This window comes from Macaca thibetana, chromosome 7, assembly GCF_024542745.1.
Source record: "Macaca thibetana thibetana isolate TM-01 chromosome 7, ASM2454274v1, whole genome shotgun sequence".
In the NCBI taxonomy this organism is placed as follows: Eukaryota; Metazoa; Chordata; class Mammalia; order Primates; family Cercopithecidae; genus Macaca; species Macaca thibetana.
In genome coordinates, this window is record NC_065584.1 from 25,878,715 (window position 1) to 25,897,902 (window position 19,188).

Below are 19,188 nucleotides of genomic sequence, written 5' to 3' on the forward strand. Positions count from 1 at the left end.
CACCAAAGCATGTACTAATGTTTTAACAGCTGGAGTGGTTAAGCATTCTTCTGTTTTAGTAGTTTTAATAGCTGATGACAAGAAGGGAAGGTTAGACACCCAGATAGCTCAGCAGCCTTACGGCAACACCTGTAATGAATGAAAGTTTGTTTTGATGGAACGGAACAGTATCTTCTGAAGAACAAAAATGTTTAATAGACTGTTCTATATATTTAAATTAAAGGGGATTTGCCCTTTACTTAAACTTGACTAGCAGACTCCACAAAAGCTCTAAACAATAGTACTGCAATTGCTAGAATACAAAAATGGAGCAGATTGTCATCAACGAATGTATATCTAGTGCCTACAGTGTGAGAACACGTCTATTCTATGTTCAGGCAGACACCACATAAAGCAAAATAGGGATTTGGCCATAAAGTTTAATAGGAATTTAACAATTATCCAGTCCATTCAGTCAAAGAAGAAGGCAATTTGGAAAATTGAGAAACTGGATTAGGATCCTGATCTCTTACCTCTTTCTTATGTAAGCCCTACACCCTATTATGCCCACTCATCTACAGACTTTCAGTCTGCAATGTCCTTTACCTTTTATATTGGCCTAAAAAAGCGATAGGAAATAAAGCTCCTCCCAGTAGCATGCTATCTACTAGGGCAGATATAATACATTCCCCATGTAAATATGAGGCAGAATGCTAAGTTTTAGAGTTGGGGTACTCGGATTTTAGAGTTTGCATCAGAATCACCTGGAGGACTTGTTAAACCACAGATTGCCAAGCCCCACCTCCAGAGTTTCTGAATCAGTAGGTCTGGAGCAAGGCCCAAGAATTTGCAGCTCTAACAAGTACCCAGGTGTTACTGATGCTGCTGACCCAGTGACCACAGTTTGAGAACTGTTTTAGAAGATGACAGACAGAAACAGTATTTTCAGCCCAAGCTATCAGAGATAGCTTCAATGAGACCATTAAGCACAAATTGAATCTTGAAGGACTGAAGACTGCAGCGTGGGAAATAGGAGAAAGAGGGTATTAGAAAGTAAAGGAAGGCACTAGTTAATAAGCTAAAACTGCAAAATATTTTCCCTGCCCCCATACTACTGTGGTTATTAAAGATCTAAGTATACAATACAGGAAGTGAAGATATTCCCATTTTCACATTGCTTGAAAAACTCAAAAAAAAAAAAAAAAAAGCAAACTTTCCAAGGAGTTACCCCAGATCCTAATTTTGCAATATATTTATTGAATCTCCTACCTCTTTTATTGAATCTGTCACAACGGCAATCCACACTCAAAAATGAAAAACAGGCACTATTAGCCAAAATGCTACAGAAGATTTGGGGGATTTTCTTGTCTAGGGCCTGATGTTGTTCTTAGACATCCATGGACACTATCTCTATTTCAATATCCTCTGACAATATAATAATGTAAGCCTTTTATGTCTTTTGCTATTGTCCAGAATACTCAGAATGAAAGAAAAAAAGATATAAAAATATTTCTAAAAAGAAATATGAAAAAATTAATTAGAGGGCCATATAACAAAATAAATTAGGACAATGCAATATATAACACACTAGTCTTTAATTTGCTGGAAGAGCAACAAAAGAACCAGAAAAAAAAAATGACAGTATTCAAATGCTAGTCAGGGTTAATGCATCTTGAAAAAAAATCAATCCCTTGGTGCAATTTCAGAAATAAAGAAATAGAAGTTTTTAAAAATTCTATTATTTAATTTAGGAAAGCACCCTAGTTCTGACAACCTAGAGCCCTCCAAACAAAGCCGTGGAGAAGGAAATATTGAGAGAATAATGACGGATCATGTTTGGCTGGAGCCTAGATATGACTCTAGGAATATAAAAAAACAAAATCAAAAGGGTAAGTTGAGGTCAGATTCTATATAGGACTTGGGATGTCTAAAGAGAAGAACCAAAGTATATCCCTACCAAGAGAATGTTATCCTTTCCCAGAGTGAAAGCCATGTAAAAGAGAAACTACCAGGAGAGTAAAATAGCAGACATCTGTTACATTTGTCTTTTTAGCCCTGCTCTTTCCTTTTGGGTACTGTCTCTTTCCTATTCCATTTGATTCCAGCAAGACTGTTCATCACAGTGCCCACCTGTTCACTGGCTGTACGAGTGGAGAAAAGACCTGACCTATCACTGTCCTCCACTCCCTAAGCCACAGTGGGCACATCAGCCAGTCAGAGCATGTCAGTTTCCTTCCAAGAGAATACTACCTAAAACTCAGAAAAGAACCCTTCTTTTTGACTCCTTACTATGGGATATGAGCTGAACGCTGCCATCAGCTGATCATCATGAAGAACACAAACAGAAACAGAGTCTAGAGACAATGGCAGAGACAGCCCCAATAGTTTACTTGGAGACCTTCCCTCTAGCAGAAGAAACCTCAGAGCTATCTTTGAACTTCCCATTTTTGTAAGCCAATAGTTCTCCCTTTGTCTTTCTTATGCAATTTAAATTGGTTTCTTTCATTGAGAATTACAAGAATCATTAGGTAATAATAAGTTTGTGCCTGTTTTGCAAATGATCAAAAAAGAAAAGCTATGCTACTTGTGAGTCTGTGGGTATCTCGTTTTTTCAGAAAAGTCACTTCTCAGCCTGAATTGTGACATAGGCAAGGACTTTGGGGGTATACTTATAAAACGTTATTCCCTTCTGTATGGTTTGAAGGGGCAACTGAAGTTAGAAGTAAATAAGAAAGAAACATAGACATAGGAGAGAAAGAGGGAGAAAGTGAGGAAGAGAGGAAGAAAGCAAGGAAAGAAGTAAAAACAAAAGAAGAAACACTAAATTTAAATCAAAATCCAAATACAGTTATATGTAATTCCAGGCAGCGGCTGCTAAAGTGCCTTTTGTCTAAGAAGCCTAAATTTCTTCAGAGATTAACTGTTACATGCAAAGAATATTAGACATAAGATAGTGCCACCAAGTCTGTTTGCATATTTACCAATATATATTTCAGTTTGAAAGACTACATCCTCTATCATGAAACTAGACCCACAAATTGACTTCTCAAATTACACTTTTTACAACAGAGGGTCTTCATGCCAACTTTGGAGCAGTAATTTCCCACCCCATCCAAAAACCATGCCATACCTCTATTCCTTCCCACCATCTTGTGACTGACCTTATATCAATTACAGTTCAATTTCCCTTTCAGTTCCCTTCTGTCCCAATCCCCTTGCAAGTCCAGTAAACATCAAGACTCCTCAGTCACAAAATACTTCAGAAAGAGAGTATGGCTCTATCAAGCCCTGATAACCTTTCTTGCAGCAAGAATAATAGAATGGTGGCCCTCTTGAACCACTTCCATCAATTTCTATTAAACTTACGCTTCAAAGCTGTCAAGCCACTTATTTCTCCTTCCTGCTATGGAGAGTGTCAGTGGATTGCGGGCAGCGGGGAAGAGGTGGAAGTCATGGGGTAGAGGAGCCTGGAAGAGACCACAAGTACAGCTGACTCGGGTTGCGGGGAGGGGGAGAAAGGCACAAAACCTTCGTGACCTGTGTGCGATGACCAAAGTCGCAGAAACTTCACTTAATCTCACCAAGGCTATTAGAAGCAACATTTTCAGGTTGCATCTGGCTGCTCAGAAAGATAACTGCCTTGCAGACTTCAATATACCTTGAGAGAATTAGATTTTTCTAAGCCAAAGATTGAATTCCTCCTTCTTCCCCCCTTCTTCACTGTAACCAGGCCTCATACAAGCAATTTTATTTTCCTTGTGCGCCGGGCAAATGACATCCTGCTAAGTCCGCCAGAAGCAGGGAAGAATGAAATACTAGGATCTGTGATGTTGCATGCTAGCCTACTTGCTTTGCTTACCTATTTCCAGTAAAGGGACTGCTGGAGAAAACTTTAATCACAAAAACTAAAAAACTCTGCAGCTTCCAGAAGCCAACCTATGTTGGCAAAGGGCAACTTTTACTTTTAACCCTACACAATTTACTTTGATTCATTTCAGCTAATTGTAATTGTTTACTGAATAGAGAGAGCACAGAGAAGGGGAAAGATTCATTGCTAAACCCTTATGCAATCATATGTCATCTCAAGGTTAGAGAAATAATGTACAATTCCACTTTTGCAGCTTCACCATCTGCAGACAGCATGTCCTCCATGAAACTTCGGCTAATTTCCCAAACAGAGCCTGCTCCACCCTCCCGTGTGTTCCCACAACACTCTATTGCCATCTCCTTTATATGATTTCTGACTTTGTATTACAATTACCTGTTTGCATATCTATCTCTTCTCCACTGTAGTAGGGAGTTCCTTAAAATCAGAGGCTGTATTTTTTGTTTATCTTTATCTCCAACTCCTGCAATAATATCTACACATGGCTGATGCTCTCTACATATCTGGGTTGAATGAATGAGGATACCTAAATCAATTTCTCATATATTCCTTGCTGAAGGACCATAAATTTGTAAGCAAAGATGTTTTTTCCACTCTGGAAACTAAATCAAATCAAACACACACACACACACACACACGCACACACACACACACAGAATCAATCAATGCATATGTGGCAAGGACTTTTTAATATATTAATCATTTACAAAATAAAAGAGTAAAATAATGGTTGACATTCAGATCAGCATTGTCAGCTCAGAAGTTTAACAAAAAAATTCCTCTAGCAAATCTTGAAACATCCCTTTAGGCTAGGGGTACCTGTTCTCTTGTTTCCCCAGGAGGTGGACACATACAAACTGCAATGCCTTTGAAGGTCTGAAAATCAGCTGGTGCAACGGGCATCATAGGGTGCTGAGACTGTTCTTCATAATCAAGAGAACCACTAATCAGGGTAAAAGTCCAGGCCAGAGGAGAGACCACAGACCAAATCGAGCTGTACCCGGCTCACTTGGCCCCAGGGAAGTTGTCTCCAGAATGCAGCTTGCTCCTTTACCAAAAAAAAAAAAAAAAAAAAAAAAAAACTTCCCAAACAAAAGGAACCGAAAACACCCTAGCCCATTGCTTTTTAGGTTAAGAAGTAATGCTCAAAGAGGTGTGATCCTTGTCTTCCTGTACCATATCCTTGGAAACTGGCAGCTCTAGAGTTGGGTACTCAGGGGTTCTGCAGCACTGCCTTGACTCCTGCCACCTTATACCCTGTCAAAGCCAGCCCTGCACTTATCATCAGTCCTCATGGAATGACTCTGAAATGGTTCAGCCCTGGTTTCTCCTCATCCCCCATCCCTCTCAGGCCCTACGCCTTCAGCGTCCCTATATTTTTCCTCCTTCTCGAGATTGGTTCTTGATTTTTTTACTGACATTAGAGTACAAAGGTCTCAAAGCCTTAAAGCCTGATGATCTAGCTCTGAAATTCCCAGGAAATGAAAGAGGATTCAGACTTCACAGGGCTTTCCAAGAATCCCTTAAAATAGCAGCTCAGGGCTTCCAATGAAGGTTGTCACTAGATTTGAGTTTAGTCCTCCAGGCAGGCTACTTTCTACAATAGGAGTGTAAAAACTGAAAATTTAGTAGAAATTTAGGGTATTGCAGTAACATATAGGTCAGAGGTAAGGAAAAGCAGAAAGTGGGTGGAAGGATTAGAGATAATAAGTGAACACAACCTCCAAATGGGAAATGTCTGTTTTGATGGACATTTCTTTCTTCTGGTGTTATGGAGAGACCATGTGCTTTCTTATCAGAGATACTTGGGTCTTTTCATTTATTCACACATTTATCCGCAAATATTGCTCAAGAGGCCACTAGGCACTTGGAATTGTGCCAAATTTGACGACTAATTTTTAGTTGGGAAGATAACTACATTTTTTACAGGCATAACTGTTGCGAAAAATAAAAAATTAGAATTTGGGACTACAAAAGCAATATATATTGTAGTTATTGTTCATACTCTGGACTAAGTTAAATCAAGGTTCGAGTCCAGGCTCTGACATATTGCAGCTGTCAGTTTACCTCTTCCAACCTCAGTCATATTTTATGTAAAATGGAGATTATGATCATTATTACCTCTCACCACTGTTGCACGGATTAAATGAGATAATGAGTACAACGTACTTAGCACACTTCTGAGAGAAGAACAAACATGCAATACCATTAACAATTAGTTAAATAGGAGGAGGCAAAATCTGAACGGAAGATAACCCTTTCTATTAAAAGGCAAAGATGGAATGGAAGTGATACATTTCAATATCATTTCATTTTGTAGTAGTTGAAAGTGCCTGTGAAATTTAGTGAAGGAGAGAAAAGACAGATGCAAAATCAACACATCAAATGAAAGTCTGGATTATTTAGTGACTCTGCAAAACTATACTTGATTAGCATAAAAAAATCAGGAATTGTTAGAACAGTGCTTTTGAAATTTAATACATGTGGATTTCCTGGGGATCCTATTAGGATGCAGGGTCTGACGTAGTAGGTATGGGGTTCAGCCTGAGATTCTGCATCTCTAACAAGCTCCTGGGAGGGAGGTTAGATTAAATTAGAATTTCAGCTATATTCACATTTTTTATATATATATGTGTGTGTGTGAGTGTGTGTGTGTAATTAGTTTATCGTGAACATGCGGGGATATATGTATCATATATTGTATGCATACATAGGCATATATTACAGGTATACATATGTAAATATAGATATTCCCGCATGCTAGCAATAAATTTGCAGCTGGGATTCCTATTTTCCTGCTCTGGTTCTGCCACAAATCTATATCATGGTTTAGTTTCTTCTGGCTTCATTTCTTCATTTTAGAAAATGAGGGCATTGAACAATATGTTTTCTAAGTTTCCTCCCAGCTTTAGCTTCCTATTTGGACTTTTTCCCACTGGGAAGAAACAGAAATTTACTTATACTTGCACAGGATTTGAGAGATATAGAGAAAGTGATTTTTGATCCTCAGGTATTTTGTTCAGGCTAGCCCTCAGGAAAATCCTCACGGAGCCCACTACTCGGGAGTCATTAGAAATATAGAAAATGTAACACATTTTTCCTTATATGAATGTCAATGAAGGGACAATACATAGATATTATTTAGAAAAACAGCATTAGACTTTCATTCAGAAAAATTTAGTGTGGCTCAATGTCACAAACAAAGCCAAAAACATTCAGCATTCATAACAATTCCAAAGAATTTGCTGGGCGGGTGGGAGGGTGAGAGTGGGGCTGGTGGGGGGGAAGTACAGCAAGAACCTTTTAAAAAAGCACCATGGCGAGAAGAGTCACCTTGGCAAATATTCCAGCTCAGAGCATCTCTGTAGCCAGCATAAACACTTAGATGCACTTGTTCCTGCAACACAGCTATGCAAATTGCTCCCATTTTCTTCTTACAAGTTCTGTCAAGTTTTTATTATTTATGAGCTAACCAGCTTCATGGCTAGCCTTTCACCTTGTCATATTTTTCTGCATTTTCAGAGCTAATCCAGTCTGCCTAACATCTTTCCTGGCTGCATTGTATAACATAAAAATGGAGCCATGAAAGGCATTGTCTCTGATAGGAGGGGAGTCCATAACTAGGCAAAGGGATAATGCTATTGATGAGGGAATCAAGATCCTTCCCAAATCCATTGACCTTATGATTTCCTTCATTTAAAAAAAAAATCGTGTTCTTTTTCTGCCACTGCAAAGTATTTAGATGTAACTACAAAACAATTTTTTTTAATATTTTGACGAGCTTTTATCAGAACAAAAAAAAAAAAATGACTTAAAAGATACTTGAGGTGCATGCCTGTAATCCCAGCACTTTGGGAGGCCGAGGTGGGCCTCTTGAGGTCAGGAGTCCGAGGCCAGCCTAGCCAACATGGCGAAACCCCATCTCTACTAAAAATATAAAAAATTAGCTGGGCGTGGTGGTGCACGCCTGTAATCCCAGCTACTCAGGAGGCTGAGGCATGAGAATCGCTTGAGCCCGGGAGGCAGAGATTGCAATAAGCCAAGACTGTGCCCCTGCACTGCAGCCTGGGTGACAGAGTGAGACTCCATCTCAAAAAAAAAATGGTACTTGAGGTGACCTTGCCTAAGCTGTCTGGACAGTTCTTTCTCTTAACTCTAAAATACCCTCCTTCAGGCATGCTGCTAGTACTGGCCCAGGCTATGAATGGCCAGCAAAGGTGCTGGGTGATTTTGCAATACAGACAGTATATGTGTCCATTTCAGAGGTTATGTTAAGAATCAAAATTCTCTTCATTGTGTTAAGAGTAATAATAAGTAAATAAGCAAAGGAATTGATATTTACTCCAAAATTTAAATGAGTTCTTGTTTAAGCACCTGGAGCTATATCCGTGTCTGAGATTTAAGTCACTAAAAAGCCTAATGATAAACAAAACTAAATGAGAGGTGTGGCTAAATTAGACATATCTATACATGTGCACATAATTACACAGAATAAGTATGTATAATTTGCCTTTAACAGTATTTCCGTTTATACCTGAAATTCCCAAGTGTCTTCAAACAAGGACAGCTTTGTGACGCCATGCCTTTAATGGAGCCCTGGTTACCATGGGGACATCAGAGCTCCTTCTCAGAATAGCATTTAGTTCTGACAATTGAAGAAGCTAAAGAATTTCAACTAAGCCAACATACTTAGTATCTTCCAGCACCTACAAATTTGAAAGTTATCCAGCTCTTAAGTATTGCCATTTGGCCTGAGAAGATATTGACTTCTGGCCATGTCTCAAAGAAATGCACATATATAAATACCTATTCAATCCTTTATGTTCCAATATCCTATAACATGGAAATGTATATTGCTAGGTCCTCTTTATTCAACAGCAACTGAGTAGAACCCATTAATCTCTTCACTGATGCATTCATTAAGAATGTATATTTTGAGTGCCTTGAAACTATCTCCAATGCCCAGCATAGCCCATAGCATCTAGACTATATATATGTGTGTGTGTACATATATATGAATATATATACTTCCTACCTTCAATGACCTTGAAGTACAGCAAATAATTATTATGTGCTAAAAGATGGAAACACAAAGATATACTATGAAGAGAAGTAGGAGTTGGAGGACCAAGTGGGCACAGAGACGAGATCATGGAGGATCAACTGAGTGCCTCTGGCAAAACATCAAGAGCAAAAAGAAGATGGCCCATCATAAGCCAAAGCAATTACATTCCTCTCCCTCTGGCCACACCAAAGAGCACTTAACATGCCATGATGGTCTCAGGTCAAGAGTATACTAAATAGTTGACAGTTATGTGGCCTCTAGCTTTCCAGAAGGTGAGGCATGTCTTACATATCATACCATAAGCAATCAGAGAACCAGGGCCAGAGCCAACAGAAATCCAACCAAGAGGGAAGAGATAATGGTTTACCTGAGACAAAGATGGGAGGAATTTCCTAATTGTTCCCAGTATGCAGTATTTACCATAGAGATGAATAAGCTGCCAAAAGACCAACATCTCTCAATGTCTTACAAACCCATCTAGGTCTCACTACCCAATGGAACGAAGTAAAATAAACTTAGTAGACTAAGGTTACCTTGGAATTCTCAGTGCCCACTGAATGTTTTTTATGTAGCATTTTCTATAGCTAAATTTTCTCGTATACTTTAAGCACTTACCAGAGTGCTTACCTATATTTTGGACATTTCCTAGAACTGCTGAAACAAGAGAAAGCAAGTTGGGATTATGTTGAGGAGGAATAATAGATTTCTTCTCTGCCTGACATTCAAAGCCCTCGTGATTTTAGCAAGGTAAAGTGGTTCAAAATGCCCCACCAGAGTCCTGGCTCTGTAATGCAAGCAGGCAAATTGCAAAATGTTTAGATTGTTAGTCTACTTAGAAAAATATTTAACTGCATATCTCATTTGAGCGTGCTTTGCCTAAAGGTCCATACAATACAAAGATGAAGGCCTTGGTTTCTAAAAATAAGGAATCTGGCTCTAACAATAGTACTTCCAAGATTAATAGCTTAATGGCTGAGTAATATTGATCTTGATCTTGATCTTGAATCTCCCTAAGCCTCAGCTTCACCATCTGAAAATTGGGCTAATAAAAATAGCTTATTCATATTGAGTGTTTTCTCTATGCCTGTCACTATCATACTAAACATTAATGCATTTAACCCTCTCCATACCCAATGAGAAAGATACTTATTATTACTTTCATTTTGCAGATGAAAAAAATCATATTAATAGAGAGATTAAGAACTTTCCCAGCCGGGCGCGGTGGCTCAAGCCTGTAATCCCAGCACTTTGGGAGGCCGAGGCGGGTGGATCACGAGGTCAGGAGATCGAGACTATCCTGGCTAACATGGTGAAACCCCGTCTCTACTAAAAATACAAAAAACTAGCCTGGCGTGGTGGCGGGCGCCTGTAGTCTCAGCTACTTGGGAGGCTGAGGCAGGAAGATGGCGTGAACCCGGGAGGCGGAGCTTGCAGTGAGCCGAGATCACGCCACTGCACTCCAGCCTGGGAGACACAGCGAGACTCCGTTTCAAAAAAAAAAAAAAAAAAGAACTTTCCCAGGTCACGTGGGTAGGAAGTGGTAGGGCTGGAACTGGAGGTCAGGCAGCTAGGATCTACAGCTTTACTTCTAGTCACTATATTGAATTTCTAAAATAATACCGCATTTCCATTAAGAAGCTAAGTTGAGCTAATTATATGTATTTGTCTACTGGGACTGCCATAACAAAACACCAGAGACTGCGTGACTTAAGCAACAAAAATATATACTCGCACCGTTCTGGAAGGCAAAAGTCTAAGACCAAGGTGTCATCAGGGTTGGTTTCTAGTGGGGCCTCTTGTCCTGGCTTATAGAGCACCTCTGTCTTGCAAGGTCTTTGTGTGGTTCTTCTTCTGTGCTCATGTATAGAGAGAGAGAGAGAGATCTCTGGAGTCTCTTTCTTTCTTACTAGGACACCAGCCTTATCAGATTAGGGCCCTAGCCCTATGACGTCATTCAATCTTTTTTTTTTTGGAGACAAAGTTTTGCTCTGTCGCCCACGGTGGAGTGCAGTGGCGCAATCTCAGCTCCCTGCAACCTCTGTCTCCCGAGTTCAAGCGATTCTCCTGCCTCAGCCTCCCTGGTAGCTGGGATTACAGGCACTCACCACCACAGCCGGCTAATTTTTGTATTTTTAGTAGAGGTTTCACCATGTTGACCAGGCTGGTCTTGAACTCCTGACCTCAGATGATCCACCCTCTTTGGCCTCCCAAAGTGCTGGGATTACAGGTATGAGCCACTGCATCCTGCCCCTCATTTAATCTTAGTTACCTGTCTAAAGTCCCTATCTCCGAAAACAGTCACATTGGAGGCTAGGGCTTCAACACATATATTTTACTGGGGACATAATTCAGTCCATCATACTATGTAAAAAATTTAGCATAGTAATTGATACACATAATAATTATTCACATATCTTAGAATGTTCAGTATGCTATGACAAAATACCATAAACTGAGTGGCTTACAAACAACAGAAAAATCTCACAGTCGTGGAGGCTGGGAAGTCCAAGGTCAAAGTACTAGCAGATTAAGATGTCTGGTGAGACTTATTTCTGGTTCATGAATGGTGCCTTCTTGCTGTGTCCTCACATGGTGAAAAGAACTAGTTAGGTCTCTGGAATCTCTTTTATAAGGGCACTAATTCCATTCATCAGCACTCCACCTTAATGACCTAATTGCTTCCCAAAGGCTCCACCTATTAGTTCCAACACATTCATGATGAGGTTTTAACATATGAATTTGGAAGGGACACAAACCTTAGTATATAGTATCCACTTAACAAATAGTACCTGTTGGTATTTCATGGATTTATGTGGCAAACTCTAGAAATTGTCAAGTTTAGTATAAATATATGGAAATCAGAAATTGGACATTTTGTTTGCTAAAGTCATTTGAATGAATCAATTAATTTCTGTCCACCTCCTTTTCTTAAGCTGCGAATTATGATATACCCATCATCAAACATTTGCGTGATCACATGTTTATAATAATATTCTTACAAAAATAGTAGAGTGTAAAAAAGAGAACAACTTTTGTAGGAACTAGGTTTTTTTGTTTTGTTTTGTTTTATCACAACTACTTATATTTTGTAGGCTCTAGTCGTTCCTGATCTTCAGGCCTACATTTATCTAAAATCCTGATTCATGGAAAATTTAGGCCCTCTTCTTTTACTGGGCTGTCTGAAGTTTGACCAGGTTACATATCTATATCCCAGCACTTCCCTCTGCTGTTCTTCACTTTCAATGGGGAGCACATTATAAATGCACCTCTTGTGAAGCTTCTTAAATATGCTGCAAGTTCATAATCTGTATAAACCTGATTGTTGCTGTCTTTTCAGAGAGGAAGTCACTGTCCATCATATAGTGCTTTGATTTGAGGTAAGTGGGATCAAAGAGATTGGCTAAGAGTCTACTTTTAATGTAGTTTGTTTCTTTTAATCTCCTTTATGTCCCATCTGTTTTATGATTGATTACACTAACTCAGGTCCCAAGTGAAAGTTGGTAATTTTAGATTTTCAGAAAACAGGGACAAAATATCCCTCTACTTACAGGATGAATGTATCAGATGGACCTACTACAATGTAGGTTTTCCCTCTCTCTGGCCTTTCTATGCTGAAAGTTGTGTCCTCCCTAAGGTTGACTTCCCAAGGAATTATGTGTAAATGTCAGCTTCCTCTCAATATTGGACACTCATGATATTTTCCTTCATATAAAGATGAACTATATCCATTTTTTTTTATTTAAGAGAAGGAATTTTCCAGATAACTTGGGCAAGGTCACCTCAAGTATCTTCTAAGTCTTTTTTTTTTTCTGGTAAAAAGCTAGTCAAAATATTCAAACCATTTTTTATTTTACGGTTGCATCTATTTCTCCTCCTCCTCAACATATCCTAACATCAAGGACTTCAAAGTATTATGAGAAGCAATATGATGAAGTTGTGAAAATATTTTTGCCAAGAGTTTTTAAAAAGTGAACTAACTTCTATTGTGAGATAGACATGATATTATATTACCTGAATGTGGGAAAGTGAGTTAGGCAACTTTGAAGGCTGTTGTTCTATCTTAGATGGCCACAAAGAACATCCATGTGAGGAGATGAATAAACAAAGCTGAATCCAGTCAGAGCTTTTCTCACTAACCTGTGTACCCTGGGTTAGGGTTGTGTCCACCTGGAAGAAAAGCACAGTTTCTGATTCACACAAAGCTACCATTAAGGCTGAAGAGACTCTGCTCCAATCCTACATGTCCATGGATTTAGATTTTGTTCACCCCACTTTTTAATTGGTAATTACAAGTATTCTATTCTGCAACTTAATGAGTATCGTTATGTGTCATGGTCAATGTCCCCTATTCTTCCTGAAATCTGTGAAATCATTAGTGCTATTTAGGAACTCTGATTCTGGGGCATCATTCCAAACTAAATACAGAATGATGATCTCTGTACCTATGGCTTGAGGGAGTAAGAACAGTTCACAGCACTGAATGTTGTTGACTTATCAAAAACATTTTTTAATCTGCAGACTAAGAAACATTTTCAGATCTGAACTTTGATGTATCATGACATCATGTGTATTTATGATATATTTTTAGCTCTCCCAGCTGAATTTCTTTCCCAATTGTGATCATCTTAAAGCAGCTACTAGGTGAAGAGTCAGAACACCTGAATTCAAGCGTTGGCTTTACAACTTCTCACTTTTTGACCTTGAATGCAAGTCACTTGAGTTCTCAGGGCATGGCTTCCCTCTGAACAGCATGAACAGTGAAGAAAAACTAGCCTCTGACTCCACAGGGACGTTGTGAAAATAAATGAGGTGTGGATCTAGAGAGTCACTTCAAGCTCTTAGGAATGAAAGAGCTTAAAGAGATATAAGGTTTCCGTAGTTATTCTTTATTTTTTCAGCCTTACAAGTGAGAAAGTTTCCACCTTGGTAAGTTTTGAAGAATACCGCCTCCCTGACAAGCCCCCCGAGATCTGTGGCTTTGCCTCTTCTACATTCACAAAGTCTATTGTAATTCTGATTACTGACTCAGTGAAATTTTAAAAACTCTGCCATATCCTTTGACAACAAAGAAGAGTGATCACACTCTATGTGGGACAAATTATCTGCCACCAGTTGGACATCACACTATACAGGCTCCTACACTGGCTGTTAAAAAAAAATCTAATAAGACAAAGAAAATGTTACATTGCAGAAAAGAGAAAGTTGCTAGGATAGACTTCCCAGTCGGAATATTGATCTGAAAGAGTCTAGAAGTTCATAGGGAATAAACTTCCAGCACTTTCTTTAGGAGAACTAAAACTACATTTTGCCAATGTCAGAGACACACTCTTCTAATGCCATGGTAGTTGTAAAAGAGAATCACAAATAACCAGCTAAAACTCCTGATCTTCTCTCTGCCCCCAGATGCAGAGTCACTGACAGGTGATATAGATAAGTACTGTATAACCTGTCACTTTGTCTTCCTTAAGAGGGCAGCATAATCCATGGAGCTCACATAAACTCTTCCGTGGCTTCAATCCCATTCTGACATTCAGGAGAAAAGTTGACAGTCATAGATTAAAGGAAAACACTATAGTGAAGAGATACTTACAATAGGTAGCTCTGACTAAAGATGCGTTTTGGCAAGAATTAGCTGGAAAGACACATTGGCATGCTGGCATAGTTAAGCTGGTGGATCAAACTAACATCTTTGCCTTGATCTCATTGGGGCCCAGGTTGACTTACATGCTTTGATTGTCTTCATTCATTCATTCCATAAATATTCATTGAGCACTGTAATGGGAATTGCTGGTAGTATCCCCAAATCTATTCTCATCTCCTGTATTACTCAGGGGTCTCCAGAATGAGAGAGAACCAATAGGATATATATAGATAAATACAAATATATGAGAGGGGATTTATTAGGGGAATTGGCTCATGTGATTGCGGAGGCTGAGAAGTCCCACGACAGGCCATCTGCAAGCTGCAAACCCTGGGATGCTGATGGCATGGCTCAGTCCAAGTCCAAAAGCCTCAGAACCAGGAAAGCCAATGGTGTATTTCTCAGTCCAAGGCCAAAGGTCTGAGAATCCTGGAGGGGCCCTCTTGTTAAGCAGTGGAGTCCAAAGGCTGGGGATCCTGGAGTTATTGTCCTAGAATAGGAGAGGAAGAAGTTTTCCCAGCCCCAGAAGCAAAATCAACATATTCACTTTTTCTGTTTTTGTTTTCTCCCAGCTCCCAGTAGATTGGATGGTTCACGCCCACATTGAGGGCAGATCTTCTCCACCTAATGCTTCAGACTCATATCTAATCTCCTCTGATAACACCCCACAGACACACCCCACAATCATGCTTTATCAAGTTGCTAGGTATTCCTGAATTCAGTCAAGTTGACACCTAAAATGAACTATCACACTTTCTTCCTGAGCAGGTAGCTGTCCAACTAGGACCTACATTTTCCAGTTGATCTTACAGGTATGTGACTTAAGTATGCACTAATGGCAACTGAGTGGAAAGAGTGGGGGCAATTTCAGCATCACTTACCTTAAAGAAAATCCTTGACCTGGATTTCTGCTCACTCTTGCCTACTTACTGAAAATGGCAAAGTCAAGCCTACCTACCAGCCATAAACTATTATGTGAGAGGAAAATAAATATCTGTGTTTTAGAGTCCCTTTGTTACATTAGCATAGCCTGCATCTTTACAAATAGGCGTGCCTTCTTGGTACTAGATTCTGTGCAATACGATGACAATTCGCTTAGCAAAACACACACGGTGCATGTCCCCATGGAAAGTATAATCTATTGTCTACCACAGTCTTCTGTCTGGCAACAAAACCTATGAGACAAGTGCAGCCATACTCATCAATCAAAATAAACCAAGACAGGGAACAAGAGTAAAAGAGTGGGTAAGAACCTGGACTTCAGTGCCATGCAGGTGTAAATTCAAGCTCTTGCAACATCTTTTACTAACCACCCCTTTGGGCAAATCTTTGAACTTGTATAAACTTCATTTTCATTCTTGTTAATTGGAGATAATAGAACTAATAATATGTACCTAATAAGGTTGTGATGATGATCTAAAGAATTAGTTATGTAAATTGCTTAACCTGGGGTTTGAGTTTACCAAATGTGATTATCAGAGTTCAATTTTCCCACTACTCTTGTTTTTTCTAAATTCCATCAGGAGGGGCTTAAAGAAAAGATGGAAACATCATTATCTCATTCAAGCCATACTATATGAGGCAGGTGTCATCATTCCCATTTTGCAGATGAGAAAACTGAATCTTAGAGGGGACACTACTTAGTAAGTGGCTGAGCCAGAATTTATTTTCAGGTGTCTAATTCCAAAGCTCATACTACTACACCAGATGTATGACAATCAGGCCTAGAAATCACTGCTCAGCTATTAGTCCAATAAGGTTAATTTAATTCTTCAAGGTTACATCACAATTGTCAGTTTCTTTCCACTGCCTACCATACAAGTAAAACCTTCTGAGAGTAAAGTTTCCAGGTCTGGACCCCAGTGCATAAGTTAGTACCCTCTTCTGTGTTCCTAGGGCACTTTGTATCTCTGTTATCATTTAGTCACTATCTTATAATTGCCACTATCTTATAATTCTTTTTACTCATCTGACATCCTCCACTGGAGTGTGAGCACCTGAAATTTGGATTTCTTAAATATCTATGTCTCAGGACTTAGCATGATGCCTGGTATGTACTAGGCATTCTATGAATAACTGTCACAAAGAATTGCCATATGAATAAGTGAATAGACATTAAAAACTAGAGTGTCAGTAACCTACCTATTAAGGTGGTTATTTGTTTGATGCAAAGGAAGTGGAGGCATTCAGTTTTGAAAATAAATGATTGGCAATAAAATATTTAATAAAAGTCATCAAGCATAAGAAATTAGTATATAGTAGCCCCTTGGTGGAAATAAATGTTTTCAAAAAGTCATATGCTGATTGCTTTGACCTCAAAGACAAAATGAAATGTTATGCATCATCTGTAAGGGTCCAGGTAACAAAAGCATTTTTAACCTCAATGGGAACTGAAATATCGTACAATTGTGTTAGAACAATTGTAGCAAACAATATACTTGAAACAGCAAAGAGAAACATACAACAAAAATCAAGATTCTGTTCTTCTGTGAGAGTAGATTTAATTAGAGAAAGATAAGGAAGCAAACGTTGACTTTCAAAGACCCTGAATGCATTTACTGTGCATTTTCACTGGATTTAGAAGTTTAAGGCACCGGTTCTTTATTCTCCCTAATTCCACATCAAAGCTTCCAGTTTTCACTCTCTTTATTATAGAGATATTGCCAGCAACACTCTATATAGAATAGTCTGGATTAGCCCCCTTTATTTCACAAGTGGAACAAAGAGAGGGAGAAAAATATTTCTAAGATAACTGGAAAAGAATGGGAAACAAAAATAAACCTGTGATTTGTCTAAAGAAAGTTAAAGGAGGAGTGAGTAAACTGGCCAGAAAGATAGTGCCTGGTGTGAAGCTTACTGACCTACAATGAGGGAAATGTTAAGGAAACAAAGAGATGAGCAAAAGCTTCATATAATTTAAAAAAAAAAAAAGTATAGAAACAGGTAGCATGAAATACAATGACTCACAGTATTCTTCCACACTGGCTGACCAATAATATCATCAGCCCAAGGAATTTTGTTTGTTATTGAGAACAAACAGGAGGAGCAGATACCTTGTTGTAGGGGAGGAAAGGAGATGTGATAGAGAATTTTTCATTTACATAAATAGGTTAATTACAACTTGATTTATTTTTAAATTCACAGAAGCTGAACTGATGTCTGTGGAGACAAGAACACGAAGGAATAATGTAATATGGAACTCCCTAACATGATATACATACAAAGACTATTGAGGCAGAGAAATCAATGTGGAAAATGCAAAACTAAGGGAGAAAGCATTTTGAACCACTCATCTAAGAATTTTTTCCATATTAAAAACACAAGAATTCCAGAAAAATCTTCCAAGTTATGTTCATAGGCTTAGCAGAATAAAAGTCAGGCTTACCAGTTAAATGAGTGAGAGAGGAGAATTTTTTTCTGTATCTTAGAAAATGTTCAGATTCTCCCATCTTTCTCCACACACCTCATGAGCATCACCATAAAAACTGCCATCAGGACCAAAGACAGCAGCTCTCAGTTTCACGTAGGTGTTGGTCACCAAACTACTGCTCCACAAAATAAGAGAGGATACAAACAAATGGAAAAACATTCCATGCTCATGGATAGGAAGAATCAATATCGTGAAAATAGCCATACTGCCCAAAGTAATGTATAGATTCAATGCTATTCCCATCAAGCTACCATTGACTTTCTTCATAGAATTAGAAAAACCTACTTTAAATTTCATATGGAACCAATGAGAGCCCATATAGCCAAGACAATCCTAAGCAAAAACAATAAACCTGGAGGCATCACACTACCTGACTTCAAACTATACTACAAGGCTACAGGAACCAAAACAGCATGGTACTGGTACCCAAACTGATATATAGACCAACGAAACAGAACAGAGGCCTCGGAAATAACACCACACATCTACAACCATCTGATCTTTGACAAACGTGACAAACACAAGCAATGGGAAAATAACACCCAATTTAATAAATGGTGTTGGGAAAACTGGCTAACCACATGCAGAAAATTGAAACTGGACCCTTTCCTTACACCTTATACAAAAATTAACTTGAGATGGATTAAAGATTTAGATATAAGACCTAAAAGCATAAAAATCCTTTGTATCCCAAGTGCTCAGCACACAGTCCCTAACACTAAACATTTGTTGAACTAATTAGATAGTAGGAAAGACAATTAAAACATCATGGTGAAAAAGAAGCAGTATCTCCACTGTCTACCCAACAGTCATCTATATCTGTTTCTCACTTCTACATCTTATGGAGTCATAAAATTAAAAGTTTTGGGAACCCTGTATGAGAGTAAGATAGGAAGATAAAATAAGAAAAGTGTGATCACAAAGTGTAATCACTTTATCTTACTGGTGCTTAACAGTTAGAATTAATATTTGTTTTATGCTAATTGTGATGTTTTCCATTTTATATGTGTACATAATTTATGTTTAGCTGTTTCTCAGAGTATTGTACCAGTCTCTTAGCCAAGGCTTCTGGTCTCACTGATTCATCATTACACCTCCTCCTAATTCGTTCTTCGCATTACAGTTTGTTATATTTCAAAAACGCAAATTCTATTATGTTACTTGAATGAAGGAAACTCTTTATTGGT

At 38.6% G+C, this 19,188-nt stretch overlaps 2 long non-coding RNA genes across 2 annotated transcripts in view; one reads left to right on the forward strand and one right to left on the reverse strand.

Moving 5' to 3' along the window:
• Nucleotides 1-19,188, reverse strand: part of LOC126958562 (uncharacterized) — a 169,992-nt gene that overhangs the window by 127,467 nt on the left and 23,337 nt on the right. The gene's annotated exons all lie outside the window — the stretch shown is intronic.
• Nucleotides 9,102-17,964, forward strand: LOC126958563 (uncharacterized). The gene is made up of 3 exons (XR_007727228.1): nucleotides 9,102-9,202; nucleotides 12,268-12,307; nucleotides 17,716-17,964. It is a non-coding gene; the product is annotated as an uncharacterized LOC126958563 (long non-coding RNA).